This window comes from Entelurus aequoreus, linkage group LG12 (genome assembly GCF_033978785.1).
Source record: "Entelurus aequoreus isolate RoL-2023_Sb linkage group LG12, RoL_Eaeq_v1.1, whole genome shotgun sequence".
NCBI lineage: Eukaryota > Metazoa > Chordata > Actinopteri > Syngnathiformes > Syngnathidae > Entelurus > Entelurus aequoreus.
Genome location: NC_084742.1, coordinates 57182936 through 57202027, shown reverse-complemented (window position 1 = coordinate 57202027; position 19092 = coordinate 57182936). Strand labels below are relative to the sequence as shown.

The following is a 19092-nucleotide window of genomic DNA, read 5'->3' as shown; positions in this document are numbered from 1 at the left end:
CATAATATAACGGAAAAAAAAGAGAAATTTAAAAAATAAATGAATATAAAAAATGTGTGGAAAACAGTATACTGAGTTTTTCACATTTTTTTTACTTATTTGTTTATCATATTTCTCTTTTTTATTACATTATGTGTTTTATCCTGTATATAATAAAACAAAAACAGAAATCAAATAAATAGATAAATCTAAAAAAATGTGGGGAAAACTTAGTATACTGAGTTTTTCACATTTTTTTCTTATTTTTGTTGTAACAATGCACAACAGAGCTTGATAATCGTGTCAGAGCCTGATTTAAAGCGTCAGGATCGCATTAAAGCGTAATGAAATGTATCAAAGCGTGATTTAAAGCGTATCAAAGCGGCATCAAATCGTGAGGAACGGTAACAAAGCGGCAACTAATTCGTATCAGAGCGTATCAGAGCATATCAAAGCATAACATTACTTCGGAGATCGGGATATTCGTGGAAAAACTGACAAAAATGACGGCGCTTTGCTCGCCGCTTTAAAGCGCGGCAAGCGCCGTTGGTGTGAACCAGGCATAAATGTTTATTTACATACCTTCATTGTTTCCAAACGGGGTCTGTAACAGGGCAGTAAAACGGCTGATCAAACATAACAGAAGTCATGGCCATGGCTCTCCAATCAGCTAAACAGACTCAATAACTCCACGGTGACGTTTTGGTGAATTTGTGAAACTGAAACAATACAAACAGAATGTGCAGACACTCACTAATGTGTTAGCATATTAGCTTTTTTTTTTTTTAAATAAACACGACATGCTTGTAATGCTTTCTTGGGGTAACTCTTTTTAGTTGACCTTGTACCAATCAATCTGTACCATCGTCGATTGATTGATTGAAACTTTTATCAGTAGATTGCACAGTACAGTACATATTCCGTACAATTGACCACTAACTGGTAACACCCAAATAAGTTTTTCAACTTGTTTAAGTCGGGGTCCACGTTAATCAATTCATGAAACTCCTACCTGATCCTGTGCAAACTTGTAATAAATTCTTCAATCAATCGATCTATTATAATTAGTCAGAAAAGGTTGGGATTGAAGCTAACACTACTAACTGTGTTCACTTACCAGAGACAAAATGTTCACAGCACAGTCTGGAGTGTTCTATAGGTGTCTCGCTTCATTACATTACAATAGCACGTACAAATATGCACGAAAAGACTCCTACAGACATCACACATTGATTGATTGAAACTTGTATTAGTAGATTGCACAGTACAGTACATATTCCGTACAATTGACCACTAACTGGTAACACCCAAATACGTTTTTCAACTTGTTTAAGTCGGGGTCCACGTTAATCAATTCATGAAACTCTACCTGATCCTTTTCACACTTCTAATACATTCTTCAATCAATCGATCTATTATAATTAGTCAGAAAAGGTTGGAAACAAAGCTAACACTACCAGCTGTGTTCACTTACCAGAGACAAAATGTTCACAGCACAGTCTGTAGTGTTCTATAGGTGTCTTGCTTCATTACATTACAATAGCACTAGGGCTGCAACAACTAATCGATTATAAAAATAGTTGGCGATTAATTTAGTCATCGATTCGTTGGATCTATGCTATGCGCATGCGCAGAGGCAATTTATTTTTTATTTTATTTTATTTTTTTAATAAACCTTTATTTATAAACTGCAACATGTACAAACAGCTGAGAAACAATAATCAAAATGATTATGGTGCCAGTATGCTGGGATTTTTTTCAATAAAAAACTGGAAAGGATAGAAATGTAGTTCGTCTCTTTTATCCGATTATAAATCGATTAATCTGTCGATTAATCGATTATCAAATTAATCGTTAGTTGCGGCCCTAAATAGCACGTACAAATATGCATGAAAAGCCAGACATCACACATGGGGACGGTTTAGTAAGTACGAATTGTTTTAGGTATATTGTAAAACTTACATACGTCGCTTGGAGTGATGAACGACGAATCCATACGAGTAGAAACGCTATGGACGTCTACAAGACAGAACGGCACTTCTACTCCCGTTTAAAAGCTCTGTCTAACACAAACAATAACACAGCTTTTCAGTGTATTTGCTTGTTTTTTTTTAAACTATTTGCATTGTAGCCGTCAGCAAAGAAATAAATTAGCCGCACTGTTTTATAAGCCGCAGGGTGAAAAGTGTAGGGAAAGAGTAGCGGCTTATAGTCCTGAATTTACGGTATTCAGAGCCTATATTTAGGTTTTTCCGCGTGCCGTTTAAAAAGAAATAGGAATGTTTAAATGGTGCTCATGATGGCTTGTTTCGGGGCTTTGGCTACAGTTTGCCCACTGATATTCTGGGCCAAAGCACACAATGCAGGCCTATTTGTGGGGGTGACGGTCCCAGACTAGACGCCAATAATGGCCGCACTCATAAAAAGGCCTGCTTTTGATACTCTACCCGAGGGGTGTCCAGACTGCGACAGTTTTGTTGGACCGCAACATGTTGTTGGAAAAAAATGTGTAAAAATGTAAGAAAAAGGCTGAAGATTTGATACAAAAATTGAAGTCTAAATATTCGTGGGATTTAAAAAAAAAATAGATTTAATAAATTCTACAAACATTATTGATCAAAACTTGGTGTCAGCTTTGTGGTATAAGTGACACATTGTGATGTTATTAATTATTAGTATCAAAATTGCATCTGTTTCTCATTATTTTATGTCTTTTTTGCATTTGTTCTTACTTTTTTACTCTTCTGTTTTTCTGACAATATGTCGCAGGCCAACAAAACTAATAATAGTACACAAAGATTTGTCTATAAATAAATGTAATGTCTGTTTTCAGCATTTTTTAAATAAAACGGCGTAAATTCCGGACTATAAACTGCTACTTTTTTCCTACCATTTGACTCGTGCGGCTTATAAAACGGTGCGGCCAATTTATGTTTTTTTTCATATTGCAAATAGTTAAAAAAAAACACAAGCTTTGAGTCACTAGAGAAAAGCGCTATATAAATATAATTCACTTCACAAACATATTATTGATCAAAACTTAGTGTCAGTTTTTGTTTATAAGTGACAAATTGTGATGTTATTAGTTATTACTATCAAAATTGCATCTGTTTCTCATTATATTATGACTTTTTTGCATTTTTTCTTACTTTTTTACTCTTTTGTTTTTCTGACAATATGTCGCAAGCCAACAAAACTAATAATAGTACACAAAGATTTGTCTATAAATAAATGTAATGTCTGTTTTCAGCATTTTTTAAATAAAACGGCGTAAATTCTGGACTATAAACTGCTATTTTTTTCCTACCATTTAACTCGTGCGGCTTATAAAACGGTGCGGCCAATTTATGTTTTTTTTCATATTGCAAATAGTTTTAAAAAAACACACGTTTTGAGTCACGAGAGAAAAGCGCTATATAAATATAATTGACTTCACAAACATATTATTGATCAAAACTTTGTGTTATAAGTGACACATTGTGATGTTATTAGTTATTAGTATCAAAATTGCATCTGTTTCTCATTATATTATGTCTTTTTTGCATTTGTTCTTACTTTTTTACTCTTCTGTTTTTCTGACAATATGTCGCAGGCCAACAAAACTAATAATAGTACACAAAGATTTGTCTATAAATAAATGTAATGTCTGTTTTCAGCATTTTTTAAATAAAATGGCGTAAATTCCGGTCTATAAACTGCTATTTTTTTCCTACCATTTGACTCGTGCGGCTTATAAAACGGTGCGGCCAATTTATGGATTTTTTTCATATTGCAAATAGTTTTAAAAAATTACACGCTTTGAGTCAGTAGAGAAAAGCGCTATATAAATATAATTCACTTCCCAAACATATTATTGATCAAAACTTAGTGTCAGCTTTGTGTTATAAGTGACAAATTGTGATGTTATTAGTTATTAGTATCAAAATTGCATCTGTTTCTCATTATATTATGTCTTTTTTGCATTTGTTCTTACTTTTTTACTCTTCTGTTTTCCTGACAATATGTCGCAGGCCAACAAAACTAATAATAGTACACAAAGATTTGTCTATAAATAAATGTAATGTTTGTTTTCAGCATTTTTTTAGATAAAATAAAATGGCGTAAATTCCGGACTATAAACTGCTATTTTTTTCCTACCATTTGAATCATGCGGCTTATAAAACGGTGCGGCCAATTTATGGATTTTTTTTCATATTGCAAATAGTTTAAAAAACACACGCTTTAAGTCACAAGAGAAAAGCGCTATGTAAATATAATTGACTTCACAAACATATTATTGATCAAAACTTAGTGTCAGCTTTGTGTTATAAGTGACACATTGTGATGTTATTAGTTATTAGTATCAAAATTGCATCTGTTTCTCATTATATTATGTCTCTTTTGCATTTGTTCTTACTTTTTTACTCTTCTGTTTTTCTGACAATATGTCGCAGGCCAACAAAACTAATAATAGTACACAAAGATTTGTCTATAAATAAATGTAATGTCTGTTTTCAGCATTTTTTAAATAAAATGGCGTAAATTCCGGTCTATAAACTGCTATTTTTTTCCTACCATTTAACTCGTGCGGCTTATAAAACGGTGCGGCCAATTTATGGATTTTTTTCATATTGCAAATAGTTTAAAAAAATTACACGCTTTGAGTCAGTAGAGAAAAGCGCTATATAAATATAATTCACTTCCCAAACATATTATTGATCAAAACTTAGTGTCAGCTTTGTGTTATAAGTGACAAATTGTGATGTTATTAGTTATTAGTATCAAAATTGCATCTGTTTCTCATTATATTATGTATTTTTTGCATTTGTTCTTACTTTTTTACTCTTCTGTTTTCCTGACAATATGTCGCAGGCCAACAAAACTAATAATAGTACACAAAGATTTGTCTATAAATAAATGTAATGTTTGTTTTCAGCATTTTTTTAGATAAAATAAAATGGCGTAAATTCCGGACTATAAACTGCTATTTTTTTCCTACCATTTGAATCATGCGGCTTATAAAACGGTGCGGCCAATTTATGGATTTTTTTTCATATTGCAAATAGTTAAAAAAACACACGCTTTAAGTCACAAGAGAAAAGCGCTATGTAAATATAATTCACTTCACAAACATATTATTGATCAAAACTTAGTGTCAGCTTTGTGTTATAAGTGACACATTGTGATGTTATTAGTATCAAAATTGCCTCTGTTTCTCATTATTTTATGTCTTTTTTGCATTTGTTCTTACTTTTTTACTCTTCTGTTTTTCTGACAATATGTCGCAGGCCAACAAAACTAATAATAGTACACAAAGATGTGTCTATAAATAAATGTAATGTCTGTTTTCAGCATTTTTTAAATAAAATGGCGTAAATTCCGGACTATAAACAGCTATTTTTTTCCTACCATTTGACTCGTGCGGCTTATAAAACGGTGCGGCCAATTTATGTTTTTTTTTCATATTGCAAATAGTTTAAAAAACACGCTTTGAGTCAGTAGAGATAAGCGCTATATAAATATAATTGACTTCACAAACATATTATTGATCAAAACTTGGTGTCAGCTTTGTGTTATAAGTGACACATTGTGATGTTATTAGTTATTAGTATCAAAATTGCATCTGTTTCTCATTATATTATGTCTTTTTTGCATTTGTTCTTACTTTTTTACACTTCTGTTTTTCTGACAATATGTCGCAGGCCAACAAAACTTATAATAGTACACAAAGATGTGTCTATAAATAAATGTAATGTCTGTTTTCAGCATTTTTTTACATAAAATAAAATAACGTAAATATCCGGACTATAAACTGCTACTTTTTTTCCTACCATTTAACTCGTGCGGCTTATAAAACGGCGCGGCTAATTTATGGATTTTTCATATTGCAAATAGTTAAAAACAAACAAACAAACATGCAGAGACGCTGAAAAGGTGTGTTATTGTTTGTGCTACGGTGCCATCTTTTGGGAGAGTTTCCTGCTGTTTAAAACTTTAAACCGGAAGTAGAAGTGCTGTTCCGTCTTCTAGTGATCCATAGCGTTTCTACTCGTATGGATTCTTCATTCATCGCTCCAAGCAACGTTTGTAAGTGTTACAATATAACTAAAACAATTCTTACTTACCAAACTGTCCCATGTGTGATGTCTGTAGGAGTGTTTTCATGCATATTTGTACTAAGGCTGCGACGATTAGCCGACGTTGTTGACAAATGTTGACAATAAAATTTGCCGACAATAGTCGTGACGTTATCACTCGTGTTAGTGGGTCACTCGCCATCAACACGGCCAGTGCTAACATGTGAAGTGTGAGGATATTTCCTCTTATTCTTCTTAAAAGCATGAATTAACAAGTGCGAGAAAAAGTTGTTGGGAAAAATGGATTTAAATGTCATTTTAGCCAAACTTTGTCTACATCAATTCAAGTACTTTTTAAAGCAGCGTCAATTTGCAATGCTGTTAAAAAGACACTTTAACAAACACACAAACACAAACATACACAGACAGACAATCTATTAAATAGTCAACATTTCAAGAATTAATCGTTAGTCGCGACCCTAATTTGTGCGTGCCATCGTATTGTAATGACGCTAGTGTCGTTAGCATTAGCGAATATACTAACACGTTTACGGGTGTCTGTGTTAGTGTTATTAACTTACAATGGCATTCTTTTTGGATTGTTTCAGTTTCACAAATTCCTCAGTAAATTCGCCAAAACGTCGCCGTGGAGTTACTGGGTTTGTTTAGCTGATTGGAGAGCTAGCTTGCGCAGCTAGCGGGTCCATGACCGTGACTTCTGTTTTGTTTGATCAGCCGTTTTACTGCCTTGTTGCAGACAGCATTTGGAAACAACGAAGGTATGTAAATAAACACTTACAGAATATTTCTGTGTAAATAACTTATTTCACAACGTATACCGTATTTTTCGGACTATAGGTCGCATTTTTTTTTCATAGTTTGGCCGGGGGTGCGACTTATACTCAGGACAGGAGCGACTTATGTGTGAAATTATTAACACATTATCGTAAAATATCAAATAATATTATTGATCTCATTCACGTAAGAGACTAGACGTATAAGATTTCATGGGATTTAGCGATTAGTTGTGACAGATTGCTTGGTAAACGTATAGCATGTTCTATATGTTATAGTTATTTGAATGACTCTTACCATAATATGTTACGTTAACATACCAGGCACCTTCTCAGTTGGTTATTTATGCCTCATATAACGTACACTTATTCAGCCTGTTGTTCACTATTCTTTATTTATTTTAATTTGCCTTTCAAATGTCTATTCTTGGTGTTGGCTTTTATCAAATACATTTCCCCCAAAAATGCGACTTATACTCCAGTGCGACTTATATATGTTTTTTTCCTTCTTTATTATGCATTTTTGGCCGGTGCGACTTATACTCCGAAAAAAGCGGTATATCTGCGACTTATAGTCCAGTGTGGTTAATATATAGAAACATATTTCTTCTGTCTAAAATTTAGTGGGTACGGCTTATATACCGGTGCGCTTTATAGTCCATAAAATACGGTAATATCAAAATTAAGAAGCCGTTTCAGGCATTGGGTATTCAGTAAAACGTGTAAGTTTGTCAAAGTTTCCTCCTGCTAGAAACTATTGGGTAAATGAGACAGCGCCCTCTGCTGGATTCAGAGCTGCGATCACTTTTTGTCCCCTGCAGATAATGCCACCACACCACTTTTAATTACCGTAGTTTTCGGACTATAAGTCGCAGCTTTTTTCATAGTTTGGCCGGGGGTGCGACTTATACTCAGGAGCGACTTATGTGTGGAATTATTAACACATTAGCGTAAAAATATCAAATAATATTATTTAGCTCACTCACATAAGAGACTAGACGTATAAGATTTCATGGGATTTAGCGATTAGGAGTGACAGATTGTTTGGTAAACGTATAGCATGTTCTATATGTTATAGTTATTTGAATGACCCCCCCCCCCCCTGATTATAAATAATGTAAATAATTCAATGTGATTATCTTGTGTGATGACTGTATTATGATGATAGTATATATGATAGTATATATCTGTATCATGAATCAATTTAAGTGGACCCCGACTTAAACAAGTTGAAAAACGTATTCGGCTGTTACCATTTAGTGGTCAATTGTACGGAATATGTACTTCACTGTGCAACCTACTAATAAAAGTCTCAATCTCAATCAAAACCATAATATGTTAGGTTAACATACCAGGCACCTTCTCACTTGGTTATTTATGCCTCATATAATGTACACTTATTCAGCCTGTTGTTCACTATTCTTTATTTATTTTAAATTACCTTTCAAATGTCTATTCTTGGTGTTGGCTTTTATCAAATACATTTCCCCCCAAAAAATGCAACTTATACTCCAGTGCGACTTATATATGTTTTTTTTCCTTCTTTATTATGCATTTTCGGCCGGTGCGACTTATACTCCGGTGCGACTTATACTCCGAAAAATACGCCAAGTTACCATAAAAAAATGAATAATGCCAGACTGCCAGTTGTCAGAGATCTACTGTTTATGTACGTACAATATCCACCGCAGACAGCAGCCTTTTTTGGCCGTTTAAAGTCGTTAAAAATCAATCGGAAGTTGGTCGTCACAAGCAATGTTCCTCAGATTTCTGCGACATGTCCAACTGGGGACTGATTTTGTATGTTTTCCTCTATTTGGACATCGCCAAGTGGACCGAGATAACGGCGTCTCATCCCTAAAATGTACATGACCCTGGGCACAGCGAACACCCCCCCCCCCTCCTCGGCGTCACGCTCTGATTGGCTGACGGGCGGCACAACCTACCGCATCTACCGCCCAACAGTTGGTCCCCCGTGCAGCTGACCATGTGTGTGTGTGTGTGTGTGTGTTCTTGTATTTCTACCCTTCTTGAGACATCAACAAGGAAAAGTAGCTTCCATATGAGGACCTGTGAACAAGTTAGGACCGTAATCATGGTCCCAATAAGGAAAACCATTGCATCCAATAGGGAGCCAAATACTAGAGTCCGTGAACATTGCTCCAAAGTCAGGATTTTTTGGTTGATTTAATGTGCATACAAAAGTAAACATTGACAGGTGCAAAGGCAGCAATATATGATAAAACAAGACAGCAGCTAAAGAAGGACTTCCCTATTCATCCCCGAAAAAACCCGCCAGGTGAACAGCTGATTTTACGACTTCCGGTGCTGACGTAAGACAACCCGCGTCCTGTATGTGACCATAGCATGAACAAATACACTACGCTACTAAGACTATAGTGGCCGTTAACAGTTAGCTTCTACAGCCGGGTTGCCCAAAGTGCGGCACAGGGGCCATCTGTGGTCCCTGACTTGTTTGTCATCGGCCTTAAGCACATTACAAAAAACAAACAAAAAAAAATCTCATTAGCACCCCTGGTGGTGAAACCTATCAAAATGAGGGTGGTCCCAAAAAGGAGGGATTTTTCAAATTGACTGTGTGTCGCTTTTAAAAGTGCTCCCCCTCTGGTCAACATATGAAATAACAAGTGTGTGTAAAAAATTGAAGTGCTCCCCCTCTGGCCAACAAATGTAATAACAAGTGTGTGTAAGAAATTGAAGTGCTCCCTCTTTGGCCAAAATTAATTAAAAAAATAAAATTAAATGTATATAGAGACATACTGTAATAACTTGAAGTAAATAATGAAGATTAAAAACCAATTACAAACAAAACATGTAATTAAAAACATTAACTAAAAGCTTACCTTTTTTATATTTGCATAGTATGTTTATATTATTAATGTTGTAAATAAAAATCTTTATATATCTAGAAAGGGTGGTCCTAAAGAGGGAGGCATTTTTGGGAGGTCTCAAGAAGGTAAGAAATACAAGAATGGGTGTGTGCGCGTTCTTGTATTTCTAGCCTTCTTGAGACATCAACAAGGAAAAGTAGCTTCCATTTGAGGACCGGAACAAGTTAGGACCGAAATCATGGTCTCAATACGGAAAACCCATCAATCAATCCATTTTCTACCGCTTGTCTGTTTCGGCCATTGCATCTAACAGAGAATGTCTCATTTGCACCCCTAGTGGTGACATCTATCAAAATTTGGGTGTCCCCAAAAAGGAGGGATTTTTCAAATTGACCGTGTGTTGGGTTTAAAAGTGCGCCACCTCTGGTCAACATATGAAATAACAAGTGTGTAAACATTTGAAGTGCTCCCCCTCTGGCCAACAAATGTAATAACATGTGTGTGTAAGAAATTGAAATGCTCCCTCTTTGGCCAAAATTAATTTAAAAAATAAAATAAGTATGTATATAGAGACATACTGTAATAACTTGAAGTAAATAATGGAGATTAAAAACCAATTACAAACAAAATTTTTTATTAAAAACATTAACTAAAAGCTTACCTTTTTTATATTTATATATTTAGAAAGGGTGGTCCTAAAGGGGGAGGCATTTTTGGGAGGTCTCAAGAAGGTAAGAAATACAAGAATGGGTGTGTTCACGTTCTTGTATTTCTACCCTTCTTGAGACATCAACAAGGAAAAGTAGCTTCCATATGAGGACCGGTGAACAAGTTAGGACCGAAATCATGGTCCCAATACGGAAAACCCATCAATCAATCCATTTTCTACCGCTTGTCTGTTTCGGCCATTGCATCTAATAGAGATCTCATTTGCACCCCTGGTGGTGAAATATATCAAAATTTGGGTGTCCCCAAAAAGGAGGGATTTTTCAAATTGACCGTGTGTCGGGTTTAAAAGTGCTCCCCCTCTGGCCAACAAATGTAATAAGTGTGTGCAAGAAATTTAAATGCTCCCCTTTTAACCAAAATTAATTTTAAAAAATTAAAATAAATATGTATATAGAGACATACTGTAATAACTTGAAGTAAATAATGGAGATTAAAAAACAATTACAAACAAAACATTTAATAACATTTGTTTTACCAAAACTTTACCTTTTTTATACTTGCATAGTATGTTTATGTTGTTAATGTAAATACACATCTTTATATATCTAGAAAGGGTGGTCCTAAAGAGGGAGGCATTTTTGGGAGGTCTCAAGAAGGTAACAAATACAAGAGTGTGTGTGTGTGTGTGCGCGCAGTGACCATCACTTGCTTTTCAACGCGTGCTGGTCATGTGGCGTGTCATGTGACCACCTGATGGAGGCGTATTTAACAAGTAGACACGACAATGCTCACACTTTTTGGACGTGGTGTCTTTCCCGTGGAGGCAGCTGTGTGTGTGCATGTGTGTGCATGTGTGTGTGTGTGCATGTGTGTGTGTGAGAGAGAGCCCTGTCCTGATTGGCTGACACAGGTCCTCCCTCCCCCTTTTAAAAGCCTCCTTTCTCACCTGAGTTACAAAATAGCCTCGACTCCTCAAGCGTTCACTTCTTCCATATCAAGAGCTTCTTCTCATTTGGTTTTTCTGCGGATTTTTCCAGCGAGTGAGTAATTCCCCTTTGTTTTCATTTGAAAATGTGATTTTTTAATTTAAAAAAAAAAAAAAAAAGCGATAGTGTAACGTTTGAGAAAGTCCACTATCTGCACTTTTCCCCTCCAAAAACGCGCACTCAGCTTCTTGGCTGATGCCAGATTTTGTTTGGGCGGAATTAGGCTCTGAATCGCTTCGTTTCGGTAACGCATCAAGTGACTCGGGGCTCAGGAATGAGTGTGTGTGTGTGTGTGTGTGTGTGTGTGTGTGTGTGTGTGTGTGTGTGTGTGTGTGTGTGTGTGTGTGTGTGTGTGTGTGTGTGTGTGTGTGTGTGTGTGTGTGTGTGTGTGTGTGTGTGTGGGGGGGGGGTTTCCGACCTAGTGAGGACATGCAAGTGGAACAGTTATTTTTCAGGGCTTTTATGTCGTAAAGGGCATCGCCACGTTTAACAGAAACACGGCAGCTGAGAAGCGGAGTAGAAACGTTATGATTATCACAGCGTCTCGCTTTTTTTGGACTCTTTTTTTAGCAGTTCGCAGCAGAGATGGAGACATTATTGGTTAATCTGAGCCATTATTTGACATTTGGACGTATATTGTATCGTCTGTTTTCAGCGTTTTTTAGATTTAAAAAATTGTGTAAATTCCGGACATGTGTTGTCCCGATACCAATATTTTAGTACCGGTACCGGTACCAAAATGTATTTGGATACTTTTCGGTACTTTTCTAAATAAAGGGGAGCACAAAAAATGTCATTATTGGCTTTATTTGAACAACAAATCTTAGGGTACATGAAACATATGTTTATTATTGCAATTTAGTCCTTAAATAAAATAGTGAACATACTAGACAACTTGTCTTAGTAGTAAGTAAACAAACAAAGACTCCTAATTAGTCTGCTGACGTATGCAGTAACATATTGTGTCATTTATACACCTATTATTTTGTACACATTATGAAGGACAAACTGTAAAAATTGATTATTAATCCACTTGTTCATTTACTGTTAATACCTGCTTATTTTCTGTTTTAACATGCTGATACCAATATTTTGGCACTGGTACCAAAATTATTTCGATACTTTTCGAAACTTTTCTAAATAAAAGGGGACCACAAAAAATTGCATTATTGGCTTTATTTTAACTAAAAGTCTTAGGGTACATGAAACATATGTTTATTATTGTAATTTAGTCCTTAAATAAAATAGTGAACATACTAGACAACTTGTCTTTTAGTAGTAAGTAAACAAACAAAGACTCCTAATTAGTCTATGCAGTAACATATTGTGTCATTTATACACCTATTATTTTGTACACATTATGAAGGACAAGCTGTAAAAATTGATTATTAATCTACTTGTTCATTTACTGTTAATATCTGCTTACTTTCTGTTTTAACATGTTCTATCTACACTTCTGTTCAAATGTAATAATCACTTATTCTTCTCTTCTTTGATACTTTACATTAGTTTTGGATGATACCAAACATTTAGGGTATCGATCCGATACCAAGTAGTTACAGTATCATACATTGGTCATATTCAAAGTCCTCATGTGGACGTATTTCCCAAGTTTATGAACATAATATGAATTTTAAAATAGGAAAAAAGATTTTGTGACATAATCATAGTAGTATCAAATAGATACGCTCTTGTACATGGTATCATTACAGTGGATGTCAGGTGTAGATCCACCCATGGCGTTTGTTTACATTGTGACGCCGGTGAGCTATTGTATCCTCCTACGGTGTGTAGTGAAGCATGTTTAGCTATTCCTCGTCCTCCAGTGATAATGATACTTGTAAGAAACATACTTTATTTGTCGCCATGGAGACGAGGATTAGTGATTTAGAAGTAGCTAAAACACCGCAGACTGCGGATGGATGTTAGCTGTTAGTTTTAAAGCCAAAATGCGTCCATTCTCCCTTTTCTGTCTACACCCTGTGTCTGCTTGTAAGTACTCTGTGTGTGTGCACTGCCGAAAATGCTCCTCTGCTTGTAAAACCGTCATGCCCGGGAACCGGTACTTTTCAAACAGAGTATAGTACCGTTTTTCATTCATTAGTACCGCGATACTATACCAGTACCGGTATACCGTACAACCTTATTCCGGACTATAAACTGCTACTTTTTTCCTACCATTTGACTCATGCGGCTTATAAAACGGTGCGGCTAATTTATGGATTTTTTTATATTGCAAATAGTTAAAAAAAACAAACATGCAGAGACGCTGAAAAGGTGTGTCAATGTTTGTGCTACGGTGCCATCTTTTGGACGAGTTTCCTGCTGTTTGAAGCTTTAAACCGGAAGTAGAAGTGCTGTTCCATCTTCCAGTGATCCATAGCGTTTCTACTCGTATGGATTCTTCATTCATCGCTCCAAGCAACGTTTTTAAGTGTTACAATATAACTAAAACCATTCTGACTTACCAAACTGTCCCATGTGAGATGTCTGTAGGAGTGTTTTCATGCATATTTGTACTAAGGCTGCGATGATTAGCCGACATTGTTGACAAATGTCGACAATAAAATGTTGTTAATCAGAGCTATTATTTGACATTTTGACGTATAAAGTTTTGTCCAGATGTTTACAGACGTATAATATTCATGTTTAAATAACTTTTACTGCAAATGAATATCGCCTCCTTGACCACCAACGTTCCCTCTAAGGCAGGGCTCACCAACCTTTTTGAAACCAAGAGCTACTTTTTGGGTACTGATTAATGCGAAGGGCTACCAGTTTGATACACACTTAAATAAATTGCCAGAAATAGCCAATTGGCTCAATTTACCTTTAACTCTATGTTATTATTAATAATTAATGATATTTACACTTAATTGAACGGTCTAAAAGAGGAGAAAACATGAAAAAAATGACAATTAAATTTTGAAACATAGTTTATCTTCAATTTCGACTCTTTAAAATTCAAAATTCAACCAAAAAAAGAAAAGAAAAACTAGCTAATTCGAATCTTTTTGAAAAAATAAAAAAAATAATTCATGGAACATTAGTAATTTAATTTTAGAATTTTGATGACATGTTTTAAATAGGTTAAAATCCAATCTGCACTTTGTTAGAATATATAACAAATTGGACCAAGCTATATTTCTAACAAAGACAAATCATTATTTCTTCTAGATTTTCCAGAACAAAATTTTTAAAAGAAATTCAAAAGACTTTGAAATAAGATTTAAATTTGATTCTACAGATTTTCTAGATTTGCCAGAATATTTTTTTTGAATTTTAATCATAAGTTTAAAGAAATATTTCACAGATATTCTTCGTTGAAAAAACAGAAGCTAAAATGAAGAATTAAATTAAAATGTATTTATCATTATTTACAATAAAAACATTTTTTTTTACTTGAACATTGATTTAAATTGTCAGGAAAGAAGAGGAAGGAATTTAAAAGGTAAAAAGGTATATGTGTTTAAAAATCCTAAAATAATTTTTAAGGTTGTATTTTTTCTCTAAAATTGTCTTTCTGAAAGTTATAAGAAGCAAAGTAAAAAAAAAATGAATGAATTAATTTAAACAAGTGAAGACCAAGTCTTTCAAATATTTTCTTGGATATTCAAATTCTATTTGAGTTTTGTCTCTCTTAGAATCAAAAATGTTGGGCAAAGCGAGACCAGCTTGCCAGTAAATAAATAACATTTAAAAAATAGAGGCAGCTCACTGGTAAGTGCTGCTATTTGAGCTATTTTTAGAACAGGCCAGCGGGCTACTCATCTGGTCCTTACGGGCTACCTGATGCCCGCGGGCACCGCGTTGGTGACCCCTGCTCTAAGGTGCGCGCCTGTGCAATTGCACGCTGCTCAAGCCTCCTCTGCGCACGGCAAATCTATGCCGCGCACAAAATCAAATAAGAAAATAAGCGCATAACAATTTTCCACATGCGGACACGACAGAGAAAACAGTTTTCGTCGTCATTGTTCAAATATTGTAACGTCTGTCGAGACGCTTTGAGGACATGAATTCCATCCATCACTTTACTGAGCAAAACTCTTTATTGTCGGCCATAAACACATCACCAAAACATTAGTAAAAAAAATGATATCTAGCAAAAGTGGTCATTTTCTGCAGTACAAACCAGACCAAAAGCAACTTTGTTATATCAACAGCAGCCGCTCGCTCTTTCTCATTTGCACCAACACATGCACATATGGCACTTAGCCGGTGTTGCGTTCACACCAGACCTGGGAATTCTGCGACCCGCCGGCCCGCGTGAGGCCAATCATAAATTACAAAATAGATTTAAAAAATTATCTATGTCGAGTGTGCAATACAACGGTGCTGCTTTTGTTTTGAAAAGCGTTACTTGTATTACTTCCGTGTGGACGTATGCGTGTGCGTGATTGTGAGTGAATGTGAACAGCTGCAATCACAAATGACAAAAGAAAGTTGAAAAAACATCTATGTCGTGCGCGCAATACAACTGTGCTGCTTTTATTTTGAAAAGTGTTATTTATGGGCGTATGTCCGTCTGTAACCTGTGAGTGAAGGTGCACATGCAGCGACAAGTGATGCACGGTTTACACCCGAGACGCTAAAAAGAGAAAAGTTGATGAGGAATGGCGTGTTTTCAACAAGACATGGACTGCCAAGCAACGTTCCCTCTAAGGCGCACTGCTCAAGCATCCTCTGCGCACAGCAAATATATGCCGCGCACCAAATCAAATCCCATCTGAATTCTAAACAAAATAAACACATTTATTCTGTGTAATTTTGCAATGCAACTTTGAGTGACAGTGACAACAAGCGGCCCTAACGGTGTTTGTCAACACCGTTCAATTGAACACCGTTCAATTATTGTAACGTCTATCGAGATGCTTCGAGGCCAGGAATTATATCGATCACTTTATTGAGCAAAACTGTTTATATTCTGACATAACCACACCAAAAACATGAGTAAAACACTTCTATCTCGAAAAACTAGTCATTTTCTGCCGTACAAACCAGGCCAAAACCAACTTGTCATCTGTCACCAACACGCATAGCACTAAACCACTGGTGCGTTTATGGCCACACAAAAAGTCGGACAACTCAAACCCCACACAAAGTTACACTATGACTGCTCAGTCATACGTGTGCTTATTTTACTGTCATTTATTATTAATGTTAATTTATTGATATTAATCATGGAATGCTGTTCCTAGAGAAAGTTACAGGAATGCACACTTCATCCTATGCTTACATTTCATTGTGCAACATGAGGATGTTCGAGGGGAACTAAATGTGATCTCTGAAAGGGGTACAAATGATTTCCAAAGCAGTGCTTTTGGTATAAAGTTAAGTTAGGTTAAATGAAAGTATTATTATTATTATAGAAAATGGATGGAGATGTAACTTGTTATTTAGTCAGGTTTGGGACAGGTGTGCTGCTGGTGTAGCCACAGTGTGCACGTCTGATGTTGCTCACATGGGCTCCACTCAATGCTCAGGGACTTTTTGCCTTTGCTCACACACATGAACAATTAGAGGGAACATTGTTGACCACTAATAATCGGTATCGGTATCGGCCCTGAAAAAAGCCACGACGACGGATGCTTAGTCAGCAGGTTTAGCGGCCGTCCAGAAGAAGTGCATCAAAAAAGTCTGCACATAATATTGCGGTTGCCAGATGGAAAGATTAGATGCCAAGGTAACCCAGTTAGACAGGTTCAGCCTCTTAAGCAGGAAAAGTCAACACACTGCTGTCAAAAAGGAGATTCGGCGTCTCTGGAAACAAAAGCGTGCGGGTCAAACGGTGTCGGGAGTGAGGGTCGACGGTGACGTCAACGCCCGGCGCCCTATTGGCTGTAAACACGGCCTGTGTGTCTTTCAACTTAGTCGCCAAACGAGTATCCGGCGCTTTGACCTTTGAGGTCACGGAGCAAATGGGTTGTTATCAAATTGAACATGTTGTCATTACTGTACACCACGGGTGCCCAAACTTGTTCCACTGAGGGCCACAGACTGACAAATCAAAGGATGCGGGGGGCCATTTTGGTAGATTTCACCTAAAAATATTTATTTTTGAAGAATTAGAAGATGCAACCTCGATAGACGTTTCGAAGCCAAAGCCGAACTGATATGCTAACTGTTAGCACGCTGGCCAGATAGCGTCGAGTAACAAAAGAATAGGAGCAAAATGGCATGCTTACTGTTAGCATTAAACAGCTACTACGTTAACTAAAATAGCTAGCATGCTATTGTTAGCATATATCAAGTGACGGAGGTGGGTACCTACAAAATTAGCATACTAACGTTAGCATGTTAACAGGTAACCAGTACAATATATCTATTTATTTTTTAAGAATTAAAAAATGGAATTTCGATTGACATTTCGTGTGAATGCTAAAGAGTCAAAGCCGAACTGATATGCTAACAGTTAGCACACTGGCCAGGTAGCGTCAAATAACAAAAGAATAGGAGCAAAATGAGCGTACAATGGCATGCTTACGGTTAGCATTAAACAGCTACTACGTTAAGTAAAATAGCTAGCATGCTATTGTTAGCATGTATCAAGTAGCAACATATGACTGAGGTGTATACCGACAAAATTAGCTAAGGAAATAGCTAGCAAACTAACGTTAGCTTGTTAACGGGTAACCAGTACAATATATCTATTTATTTTTTAAGAATTAAAAAATGGAATTTCGATTGACATTTCGTGTGAATGCTAAAGAGTCAAAGCCGAACTGATATGCTAACAGTTAGCACACTGGCCAGATAGCGTCAAATAACAAAAGAATAGGAGCAAAATGAGCGTACAATGGCATGCTTACGGTTAGCATTAAACAGCTACTACGTTAAGTAAAATAGCTAGCATGCTATTGTTAGCATATATCAAGTCGCAACATATGACTGAGGTGTATACCTACAAAATTAGCTAAGGAAATAGCGAGCAAACTAACGTTAGCTTAATAACTGGTAACCAGTACAATATATCTATTTATTTTTTAAGAATTAAAAATTGGAATTTCGATTGACATTTCGTGTGAATGCTAAAGAGTCAAAGCCGAACTGATATGCTAACAGTTAGCACACTGGCCAGATAGCATCAAATAACAAAAAGAATAGGAGCAAAATGAGCGTACAATGGCATGCTTACGGTTAGCATTAAACAGCTACTACGTTAAGTAAAATAGCTAGGATGCTATTGTTAGCATATATCAAGTAGCAACATATGACTGAGGTGTATACCTACAAAATTAGCTAAGGAAATAGCTAGCAAACTAACGTTAGCTTGTTAACGGGTAACCAGTACAATATATCTATTTATTTTTTAACAATTAGAAAATGGAATTACGACTGACATTTCATGTGAATGCTGAAGAGTCAATATGCTAACAGTTAGCACACTGGCCAGATAGCGTCAAATAACAAAAGAATAGGAGCAAAATGAGCGTACAATGGCATGCTTACGGTTAGCATTAAACAGCTACTACGTTAAGTAAAATAGCTAGCATGCTATTGTTAGCATATATCAAGTAGCAACATATGACTGAGGTGTATACCGACAAAATTAGCTAAGGAAATAGCTAGCAAACTAACGTTAGCTTGTTAACGGGTAACCAGTACAATATATCTATTTATTTGTTAAGAATTAAAAAATGGAATTTCGATTGACATTTCGTGTGAATGCTAAAGAGTCAAAGCCGAACTGATATGCTAACAGTTAGCACACTGGCCAGATAGCGTCAAATAACAAAAGAATAGGAGCAAAATGAGC

General features: G+C 35.9%; 1 protein-coding gene across 2 annotated transcripts in view; it reads left to right on the top strand.

Moving 5' to 3' along the window:
• Positions 1 to 19092, top strand: part of slc38a4 (solute carrier family 38 member 4) — a 132571-nt gene that overhangs the window by 40981 nt on the left and 72498 nt on the right. Inside the window, exon 1 of one of the 2 annotated variants that reach the window (XM_062066292.1) lies at positions 11160 to 11390. The exons of the other annotated variant lie outside the window; for it this stretch is intronic. The gene's annotated coding sequence lies outside the window, so the exon portion shown is untranslated. Of the gene's footprint in view, positions 1 to 11159; positions 11391 to 19092 lie in introns of those variants that run through there. 2 annotated transcript variants of the gene reach the window in all.